This window comes from Phragmites australis, chromosome 4 (assembly GCF_958298935.1).
Source record: "Phragmites australis chromosome 4, lpPhrAust1.1, whole genome shotgun sequence".
Taxonomy (NCBI): domain Eukaryota; kingdom Viridiplantae; phylum Streptophyta; class Magnoliopsida; order Poales; family Poaceae; genus Phragmites; species Phragmites australis.
In genome coordinates this window covers 37,341,297-37,352,287 of record NC_084924.1, presented here as the reverse complement: position 1 = coordinate 37,352,287, position 10,991 = coordinate 37,341,297, and positions in this window count along the sequence as shown.

Here is a 10,991-nt window from a genome sequence, read left to right as displayed (position 1 = left end):
CCCCCCGAGCCACACACCAAAGGCTGACGCTAACTTTCTGATCAGTACATACGGGACCCAAAAACATGTGGCAGGGGATCAAACTGAACGGTCCAAAAAAGAGAATGAACGGTAGGAAGATATAGGTCAGCCTGACATCAAGCTCCTCCGTGGTCCTCTTAGCGTCGGCAAAGCCTTCAGAAACTACAGGGATAAGGTCAATGTCTGGAAAATGCTCCTGGACGCAAAGCCAAGGCAAGGCAGACGTTGGTGGCTCCAACATCCAGCAAATGGTCACCCACCGTCATGCAAAGCCTGTCCTTGAGATCATGGGCCTCCTCGGAGGCCACCAAAAACCAGTCAATATGACTGGTCACAGTGTTTCTAGGTGTCGAACGAACCTGAATGCCGGCTGACCGGAGCAACGAGTCGAAGGGGGTAAAAGCCCAGCTAAGACGATCGTAGAACTTTTCACGCTGCTCATCATTCTCCCTGACCATCTTCTCCTGGTCCCTCCGCGCCACAAGGAGTTCATCCCGAAAGTGATTAAGGCGATCGTAGAACTATTCTCGCTGCTGATCGTTCTCCCTGGTCATTTGCGCTAGGTCTCGCCATACCGTAAGCAGCTCCTCCTGACAAACTGGTTGACAAACAGGATAAGAGCCATGCAGGAGTCAGTTGGTCAAAATTTTACACGGCTAGCCTAAGATTGCAGGAAGCTCGGACGATTGGACCAACGTACCTTCAAGATCGCCCTGCAGACTCGCTCCCTCGACAGTAAAACCTAGCTCACACTCATCCATCGCCTTCCGAGTACACTGGTCACCAAAGTCATCGGTAAGCGTGGTCGAGGGCACGCTGCAAGCAGAGGGGCCGGTCAGCTCCAGCCACTCTCCGTTTATGGGCGTGGTCGGAGGCTCGGAGTGAGCACCAGGTTCGGACATGTCATGGAGTCTACGACCATAGTGGTGACACAAGCTTATCAGAAAATAAAAGGCATTATCCAGATATATTACAAAACCAGAGTTACTGCTTGGTTCTTACACCTCAGTGGTCTCCACCCTAAAAACAGACTCTACGAAACCTACAGCCCCTTGACACTCCTGCTGCAGCTTCTCCTTGGCTTCAGGTCTAGTGGTCGTGACTCCCTCCCGAATGACGCCCAGATCGAAGTTGGGGTCATGACTGCAGTAGCACCGGAGGATGTAACCCGTAGTCTCCCTCACAGCCTCTGTCACATCCTCCGTGGCTTTCGCCGCCATGATACCCGAGAGCTTGGAAAACCTCTCCAAGAGAACATTGGTGGCACGAGATTAGGACAAGGTTGTGGGTCATGATTGTGGCTCAATGATGTCCAGCCCAAGTTTTCCCAAGGGATCCACCAACGCCTTAATGGCATCCAGGAGAAGGTCGTGGGTGGTATGCTCATTCGCCTGGAGCCAGAGATTCTCGGCGGTGAACGCAGCTTGCTAGCGCTGGAGCTCGCCATACTTCTACTGAAGCATGAGCCTCACCTCCTTCTCTTGAGCCAGCTGCCTCTCCAACTCGATGCACCTACTCGCCGCTGCCTCCTTGTCAGCTTCGAGAAACGGTCGAATCCCGGAACAGGCTTCATGACCAGCTCCATCGGCACAGGAGTCATGATTAGTGCTCCCAAGGCTGAGGCCGACGCTGGAGAAGGGACCGGAACGCCCTGCTGTGGCGCCGGAGGGGGAGTCACGACCAGGGTTGTAGGAGCAGTCGAGGGCCTACAACAACAACAGAACCATGTAATCAAAAGGGGAATACGAACTCGATGTATCCTACACCAACCAGAGAACTCACCGTGGACACGGAGACGTTAGCACAAGCCTGGTCCTCAGGAAGCCGCTGGATTGCCTATTCGAGGAGGATAGGCCTACAGACGACCCACGGACGCGCATGGACATGTCCAGGACAGACGAGTCTCCCACTGGTCTTTCCCCCTAAGCGTAGATGCTCGACTAGTAGTGGCCTGACCGCTCCCAGTCTGGGCAGAAGGGGTCTGGTCGAGGGATGTCTGGTCAGTGGGCACCTGGTCAGAGAAACGCGAGTCAGCCCCCTGCTGGCCTGCGTCACTCTTGAGACTGCCACCCACAGCCTTCGTCTAGCTCTGGGCAATCTGGCAACCTCCGGGACCAGCTACACTGACTTCTGTGACCATGGCCTCGACAATCACCGGACGCAATACATCGACCAGTGCAAGATGTTGTTGTAGTATGAACTATGAAACCTCAACCCATTGGAAGATCGGGGATCAAAAAGTCTCAGAAAAAACTAGGCATACCATCCAACGGGCCCTCTCTGAAGGCGACAGATCGCACAACAGAAAATCATCTCGCGGAGGTCCATTCTTCCTCACAGTGGCCGCCATCATGAGTTTGACCCGTTGACAACATCGTCAGCCAACTCTAAGATAAGGGAATACGTAAGATACCATACAATCAACAAGCATACACCATGAAAAGGGATGTGATGTTACCTGTGGAGATTTCCCGAATGACAGCATCCCTCTCAGTGTACAAATAGGCCAGGTGCTCTCCTCGACAAAGGGCACAGCCGGCGCTTAACGAAGTCATGGACAATGTCCGCTCCCGTCAGCCCGACATTCACGAGATTCTTGACCCTAGCTGCGAGGACCAATAGCTCCGTGGTGGGTGTGGGGGTGGTTCCCCAGTCCTTGTGGTACTGAGCTGGTCCGCTCAGCACGTGGATATTATCCAAGATGTCATCGGTCTTGAGGTAGAACCGGTCCTCCCTCCAGTCCGATCATGAGGACTTAAGGCCCATCTCGAGGTATGAGTTGGCGAGGCTATCGCGGAGACAAAACCCGCAGCTCTTGGTGGCCATCCCGGCCACTAGCCTGGCCGTGTAGAAGTACCTGAAGAGATCGAGGCACGGCTCAACCTCGATAAAGTTCTCACACATGTGAGCAAAAACGTTCAGCATGATAATAGAGTTGGGGTTGAGGTGGAGGTGATGGACGTCATAGAAGGAAACGACGATAGTGAAGAACTCGGAGAAGGATGGCATGAGACCGGCCATGAAGAAGGAGGCAAACATCACAATCTCCCCCTTGTGGGGAGCAGATGTGTCCTCCGCAGTGCGGTACCCAAAAGAAAGGCAGAAAGGGAGCAGCCGGCTCTCGTACATTGCCTTTAGCCTCGCCTCAGTGCACTTCGACTTGGGAAAGTTGGGCTCGTTGCCAGTGCGCATGGTGTCACGTCCCAAATCCATAATCACGTAATTAAGCATAATCATGCTTCTTAAGTATTATGTTTAATTATGCTTAATTTTGAATTGGAATGCTAGAGCAATTCGTTTTGAGTCAATCGGATGAGAGAAAGAAATTCGAAGAGGGAGGAAGTCCGGAGACTCTGGAGAAATGCGGAGACTCCGTAGCAGTTGAAATGGATTTCTCTCTAATATATAGGGCCCACGTGAGCTATCCAACCACTCCCCACCCTTTTCCCCCACGTGTAGCTGGCCCTCCCCTCACTCCTCGCGTGCTCCTCCCACTGACCAAGCAAAAAAGGGCAGCCCCCTTCTCCCTCTCTCTCAAGCACTCTCTCCTTCTCCCTCAAAATCTCATCTCAAGAGAAGGAATCGAAGTGTGCATGTGGTGTCTACGCGATCACTAGCTTGTAAGCTATCCATCCCACCAATTCATTTTTATTTTTCCAAAGGATTCGAGCCGGTTTTGATGTCTTTTGGTGTTCATAGTTGAAGCACAAGAAGCACCAGTGTTCTTCCTCTTCCTGAGCTTTTCTTCCTCTTCCCGAGCTTTCTTCCTTCAACCGACGGTCCCCAAGCTCAGCAAAGCATCTTGGGTGAGTCCGCTAGGCATCCATGGCAAGAAACCGTGTTTTGGTTGGATAGATTTTGAATTTAGAGTTAAGGTTGTGAAGTTCATGAGTTCTTGAGGTTTTAGACTAAATTAAAGGATTTGGGGAGATTTGAGTTAGGAATCATGTTACTAGGTTGATGAGTGAATTCTAGACTTTCTAAACTATCTCAAACATATCTCCCTTTAGATTGGAAAAGCTCGCATATTAATTTGGCCATTTTCCCTGCGAAGAACAGCTCTTCTGGAACGTCCAGAGACTCCAAAAAATTTTCCAAAGACTCCGCAAAAATTCACGGATACTACGCAAAAATGTGGAGTCTCCGTAGAAATTTGAGAGGCTCCGCAGTTACTGTTCATCAGACGATGTGAGGCTTGTAAAATTCATAATAAATTCTCCATAGATCCAAAAATTATGAAACTATTTTTTTGGTTTCATAATAATCTCCTCTACCTATTAAAAATGTCTCCAGCTGTTAAATAATTAATTAACATTTTGGGATGAATTAATTAGGTTAAATCTTCATTAATTCACCGTTAATTCTTTACAAGTCCAAAATTGGTGAATCTAATTTTGCTAGTCTTCTTATGGCTTATTCTAACTAGAAAAAATGTTCATGCATTATAAAGCATACTTTTCATGATTTTTCTTCATATGCATATGGTGTCATACATTGTTGCACTTCATTAATGCTCATCATTGCACATGTTCTTGTTTAGTGAACGAATAACCGTTACGTGATCCGGCCATGGTTGAAGGTGACGCCAACCTTCCCGAGTTCTGTGAGTGTTGTGCGAGGAGTATCAAGCAGTCCCATGAGCAACAAGGCAAGCATCTAAGCATATTGCACCTTTTAAATGAATTGTAGAGTCTAAATTGATAAATTATGCTTTATGTATGTTCGCATGTTTAGTGAGTCAATGTCGGATCGATGTGGGTAGAAACTATGTTGATGCATGATCTCTACCTTGGCTTATTGATGAATCTGTATCCTTGTAACTTGGGCTTTATATAATGTTGTTAATATAAAAGTGATACGAGATGCTTAGCAATTCATCGGTCACTGGTAGAAGTCGAGTGGTGGACTGTTCCATCGCTCGCGAGCTATAGGTTTACTTATTGTTCATACTACAAATATTGATGATGGTTGGATGAGTGGTGAGGATGAGAGGAGATGTGGGCGGTGTTAGGGGTATCATCTGCCTTGGAGGAGGTTCCCTAGGTAGTTCAGGTAGGGAGCCCAGATATTGTAGACCGTTTTGCATCAGTTAAGCACCAACCATTGACCGTCGTTGGCTTAAGCACTTACTGTACTCACCACATGTTCATCTAATGGTAAGGTAAGCCGAATACCTCTATAAATGCGATCATTTGGGCCTGAACATCGACGGTATGAGCGGACGGGCTTGTAGAGGTATCTAGTTTGCTTCGGGAGTAGTTCTGGATAGCTCCGTGCTGAGCGATGCATGTATCAAATGGTTGGGCTTATTGGAAAAGGTTGTCACGAGTACCCCTTGTGTGCACTTTAGCGGGTGGCACAAGCCGAATGGTCCTCGTATCGTGTGGGTAAAGGAGTATCTCCCTGCAAGGTGTAAAAACATTTTTGAAATGTCACGCTCGCGGTCAGGAGCATGCTTTCTGTCCATGCGCACCATCGTAAAGTTTCGTTGTGGGTTAGTGGTGGTATGGGTGATGGTTGGAAAATGTTGGTGTTGGCTCTGATATATTACTTTGGTTCCTTTTACACTCATGTACCAGCTATTGGATTTCAGTTTATGTTGGTTAAGTATAGGTGCTCACACATATGTCTAGGTTGCTTAATCATATTAAATGTACTTAACCTTGTGGCCGTTTTCATTCTAATAGCTCAATGCATGATCCTTGGAGTCGGGTTATTTATATGTATCCTATATAGATTAAGTCTTGCGAGTACCTTCATACTCAGCTGCTCTACAGGTTTTGCAGGTGAGGAAGATGTGGTGTTTGGCTACTTCACGCCTGTCGAAGGTGGTGGCGGGCTTGAATAGTGCATCCTACTCAGTTGGCGTGCTTTTATGATAGAGCCTAAGGGCATATGGCTCCATCCTCCTTTTATTGTATAGCTTTTAGTCTTTCGCTGCTTAGTTTCTTTTGCTGGTTAGGAGTTGAGTATATTTTAGTCCTCCTAGCTTCCTTTTGCTGTAAATTGTAATAACTAGTTGTATGCTTAAGAACTGTAATATAATGTTAATTATTCGCTCTTTTTTAAGCTTTGTTGTGATGTATATGTTGGAAAGGCATGTGTTCTAATCTTGGGCATAAAACATGTGCCGGGACTATCGGGATGATATTCTGGTTAATCATCAAGGTTGTGATTACGAATAATGATCCTCTTGGTGATTAGTTAGAATATTATTTGGATGGTTCCTCACACATGGGATGTCTGGGGGGCTGTAAGAAAAGCTCTGAAGAAGAAGAAGGTGGTGGGCATTAGGCTCTAGGGCTTGGTGACTGGGGAGATGGCAAAAAGTTTCATGGGGAACCTTTTGTTATCCAACTTATAGGGCTAGCGCGATATCCCAACCACCACGAGCCCAACCGTTTTAGAATTCGAGAGGCTGTATGGGGAACCAAAATTCCCTTGGGTCCAGCGTCAGTTAAAGTTTCTCTCTCCCATGATCCTCTCCCACTCACATGCCTTCCTTTTTTTTCTCTCTCCTAGGATTCTCTCTCTCCCGGGATGTGATTTTCTGAGCCAGCCACGAAAGTGGACCATGTCGTCAACCACTCCCTGGGCGAACTCATGTTCACACGGGGCCCAAATGGTATGGCTGGGTCCGACCATGACCACATGACAAACTGTTCAGTCTACCATATCCACGAGGGAGCTTTGGGGCTATTGTCAGTGTAAAGAATAATAGGGTCCCCTGGTAAGGGACCCATGGCAGTCAAATATCAACATTTTCTACATGCAATGATTGGGCAGGAGCATGGTCTCTCGACGCGTCTAGCTAGCGACCACATGACCAATTGTTCTGACCAGTCTCCAGATCTTAGAGGGAAACCCCGCGGCAAATTTTCTCTGGTCGCGAGGCAGGTATGTGCCTAATCAGTCTAATTTCATTACATACTTTTCCACTCAAGTGTTATCTCTTACACATGTCATCCTTCCATGTGGACCTAGGCGTGATTGACACAGGCTTGTCGTGTCCTATCCCATAGCATTAAATACTACGGGACAACCTAGCAAAGCGTGGTAGTAGATTTTACAGGAGCACAGACGGTGCGTGGGGACGGAACCTGGTAAACCAGGCAATAAGGATGGTGCGAGTGTGGGACCGATGTCACGAACACTGCAGACCGATAGGGCAAGTGGAATGCGCCCACTCACCGTAATGATGGGCATAGGTTAGAAAGATTAGCTAGGTCTAGGTCTAGTTTGGGTCCCTATGTAAGTGCCCTTTCCTTTGGATATATAAAGGGAGGGAGACAAAGAGAAGAGGGGAGGGTATCCAATTCATTTAGACTCATATAAAAAAATATATAGGATGTATGGCTATTATTTCAAGGGAGGTCCAAACCTGAAGAACTCCCGGTGTTCTTGAGTTCATCACATGCACATAGCTAAGGCATATGGCCCCAGGTTACGGATCACGTGCCCATCGTTAGGTATACCCTGGTATCATTGTCAGGGACTAACCCTCGATAGGAAGTATAAAAGTAATCCAAAAATTGTAAACATTTTTATGAGCAAACTAGAGTTCACTAGCAATCTATTTTAATTGGTTTGATCCAAAAATCACGAGCCAATATTTAATTAAAATTCTCTAAATAAGCCTACTTTTATAAATTCTAGTAATTTTTAATGCCTCAAATAAATTCCCAAAAATCTAGAAAAATTCCTTTTTAGTGCTCCATGTGATGTACTAATATCAAAATGTTTCCAACCCTAAGTTATTTGATGAAAAAGTAAGTTCCTTTGTAGTGCTCCATTTATATGCATTTTTATCATTTCATGTGATATTCTCTTTGTAATTCAATTTGAATAAAAATAAATTATTCACTTATGTACTTTTTCAACCAAACGCACCCTTATGCACTTTTATAGCCTTATATATTTTTGTTTGAAGAGTTAGGAACTATGCTAACCTAAAATCTGTAAATATAATATACTCTTGTCTCCTTGATCACCATGGATTATTGATGTTTTGTAGGCAAATTCTTGAATATTATGCTCAAATTGAACCATGCATGCATGATAGGTTGACAACAACTAATAAGATGATAAAGCCAAACACTTAAGAAGCATAGAACTTAAGAATTGTGAATATATATTTACATTTATCTTTTCAAAGTACGTAGTGATACAACAAGTTTTAATATTTATCAATTAAATATGACAAATATTTTATCCAAAATTTAAACAACCAGATAACGAGCATGCAGATGGGGACGCCATCTCTCAAAGTAGGAAGAGAGAACTAAGGAAGTGTCAGTGTAAAGAATAGTGGGGTCCCCTCGCAGGTGGACCAATGCCGGTAAAATATCAGCAGGTGTTGTATGCCACGTTTGTCCAGAACCGTGGTCACCCCGCGCAACCAGTCAGCGACCGCGTGACCAGCCAGTGACCACGCAACTAGGCTCTTCGACCAAGCTCCATGACCAGTCACCAGGTCACAGGAGCAAACCTCGTGACCAGTGTCCTCGGGTCGCGGGGCAGGTATGTATCTAAACAGTCTAATCACAATGAATATTTTTTCACTCGAGTATTTTTCTTCCTCAGATCCTCTTTCTGGTCGACCAAGGCGTGATCGGCGAAGAGCTGCCATATCCTATCCCGTAGCATTAAACACTATGGGATGGCCTGACAGGCATGTCAGGAGGTTTTTTGCAGGTGGCGTGTGGGGACAGGACAAGGTAGTCCAGGCGACCGGGATGACGTATATGGTGGAGCGATGGGACAGGCTCTGTAGCACCGTAGAGCAAGTGGGATACATCTGCTCTTAGTAATGATGGGCCTAGGTGGAAAGCTCTAGCTAGGTTTGGGTATATGTCTTGACTCACATGTAAATCCTCTCTCCCTCTGATATATAAAGGGAGGAGTACCAGGCTTGTAAGAGGAGGGCGAAGAAGGCTGGGCAAGAACATCATCTGTAACCAACTTAGACCACAAGAAAAGAATACACAGGATGTAGGGCTATTACTCTAAGGGGGGCCTGAATCTGGATAATTCTCGGTGTTCTTGAGTTGCACATACACAAACAGATTCAGAAGGCACTTCCCGAACAAAGATCATGTACCCGTCGCCCGATACACCCCGAAATCACTGTTAGGGATTTTTACCCTCGACAGGAAAAAAATGAAGCACAAAGAACACTAAGAAGAGGATTAATATTAATCTAAGAGGTTCAAGAACTGTGTTATCAATTATCATTAGCAGACAACGATAAATAAGCACAACCAATTAATTAAACAGCACAATAACTTAGCTTCTTGTCATGCATCTATTAAGCCTCCTATTATATATTATGCACTTATTTTGTATATACAATGATGATGTTAAGTTGGTTATGATGATTTTTTTGAACTTACTCCTTGATTATAGGTTTTGTGCATGTTTGAATTTATTTTTATTCAAATTGAATTAAAAAGGGAATATCACATGAAATGATAAACGGCAAACGATTTTGAAATCATCTGTTACTTTTTAGAGACGAAACCTATAACTATTTATGATAGAGTTTAAAATCCATTTATAATGACTCGTTCTGGATAGTGAATATGTTCACGTAGTTGTTATGGTAGGAATGAATTAGCTCCCCAACATCATGCATGTTTCTTTCTTCTATTTCTGAAAGATCAAACAAACCAAAATAGCTCACCTAAATACGCTCCTGCACCATGGTTGTATTTTGGGGTGTGTTTGCTTAGAGAGTGAGGTTTGATGGTAAATGGCTATTCATGTTTTTTAGATATGATAATTTAATATTTTGTTTGGTTAGGATAGATAGGATGAGTCAGCTTTTTATTTGTTTAGTAGGATTATAGTAGATATTATGAGCTAATTTTCTGTTTGCTTGGTGGGATTAGAGTGGATATGATGATTTATTCATATTTATATGCATTCTATAAGCATTTGGATAAATTCGTGCATATTTGAATTTTTTAATTCAAATTGAATTAAAATAGGAATATCATATGAAATGATAAAAATGCATACAAATAGAGCATTACAAAGGAACTCTTTTTCACCAAATAACCTAGGGTTGAAATTATTTTTTTAAATTAGTACATCACATGAGAAGAATATTAGTAATTTTTTAGATTTTTGGGAATTTATTTTAGGCATTAAAAATTACTACAAGTTATAAAAATATGCTTTTTGGAGAATTTTAATTAAATATTGGCTCAAGCTTTATTGATTAAACTAATTAAAATAAGTTACTAGTGAGCTCTAGTTTGTTCATTAAAATGTTTAATATTTTTGGACCACTCTTGTACTTCCAAATAAAATTGAGAATTAAATTAAAAAATAAATGCATACACACGTACAAACAACGAAAGAACGAAACTAGATGCACGATCCGGCTGTTTTCGTCGAACTGAGTCATCCAGTATAACGAAAGATTTTTTTTTATCCTAGCCACCCTATCTACCCTATCCTTTCAATCAAACACCATAAAAATTGAATGTCAATCTCCTGGATAGGTTCATTCATCCAATCAAATACATCTTTGAGCTATGATCTCGTCACATCCTAAACCCTAGAGTGCCCCTTTAACGTTTGTATCTAGGATATATGCAAAAACCTTCCAAAAGTCACTTGGATTTTGACTTTCCTCCCAAAAGTTATTTTGTTGTAAAAAAAACTTCAAAGGTTTGATTTTGTTGAAAAACACCCCTAAAAATTCAATTTTTTAAAAAAAAATCACAAAAAATTCTAAAAAAAAACTAGAGACAATTATAAGACCTTTTGTGAATTTTTTTTCAAAAATAATATTCGTTGCATCATATTTCATGGAGAGTAAGTTTGAAAAAAAAAAGAAAAACGTGCAACTCATTTATTAATTCGAGTTAAATGCATAGTTAATTATTTAATAATCCAAAAATCATGAAAAAAAAATTTAGTCTTCTTACATGATCCTCTATCTTGTAAAAATACATGAAATC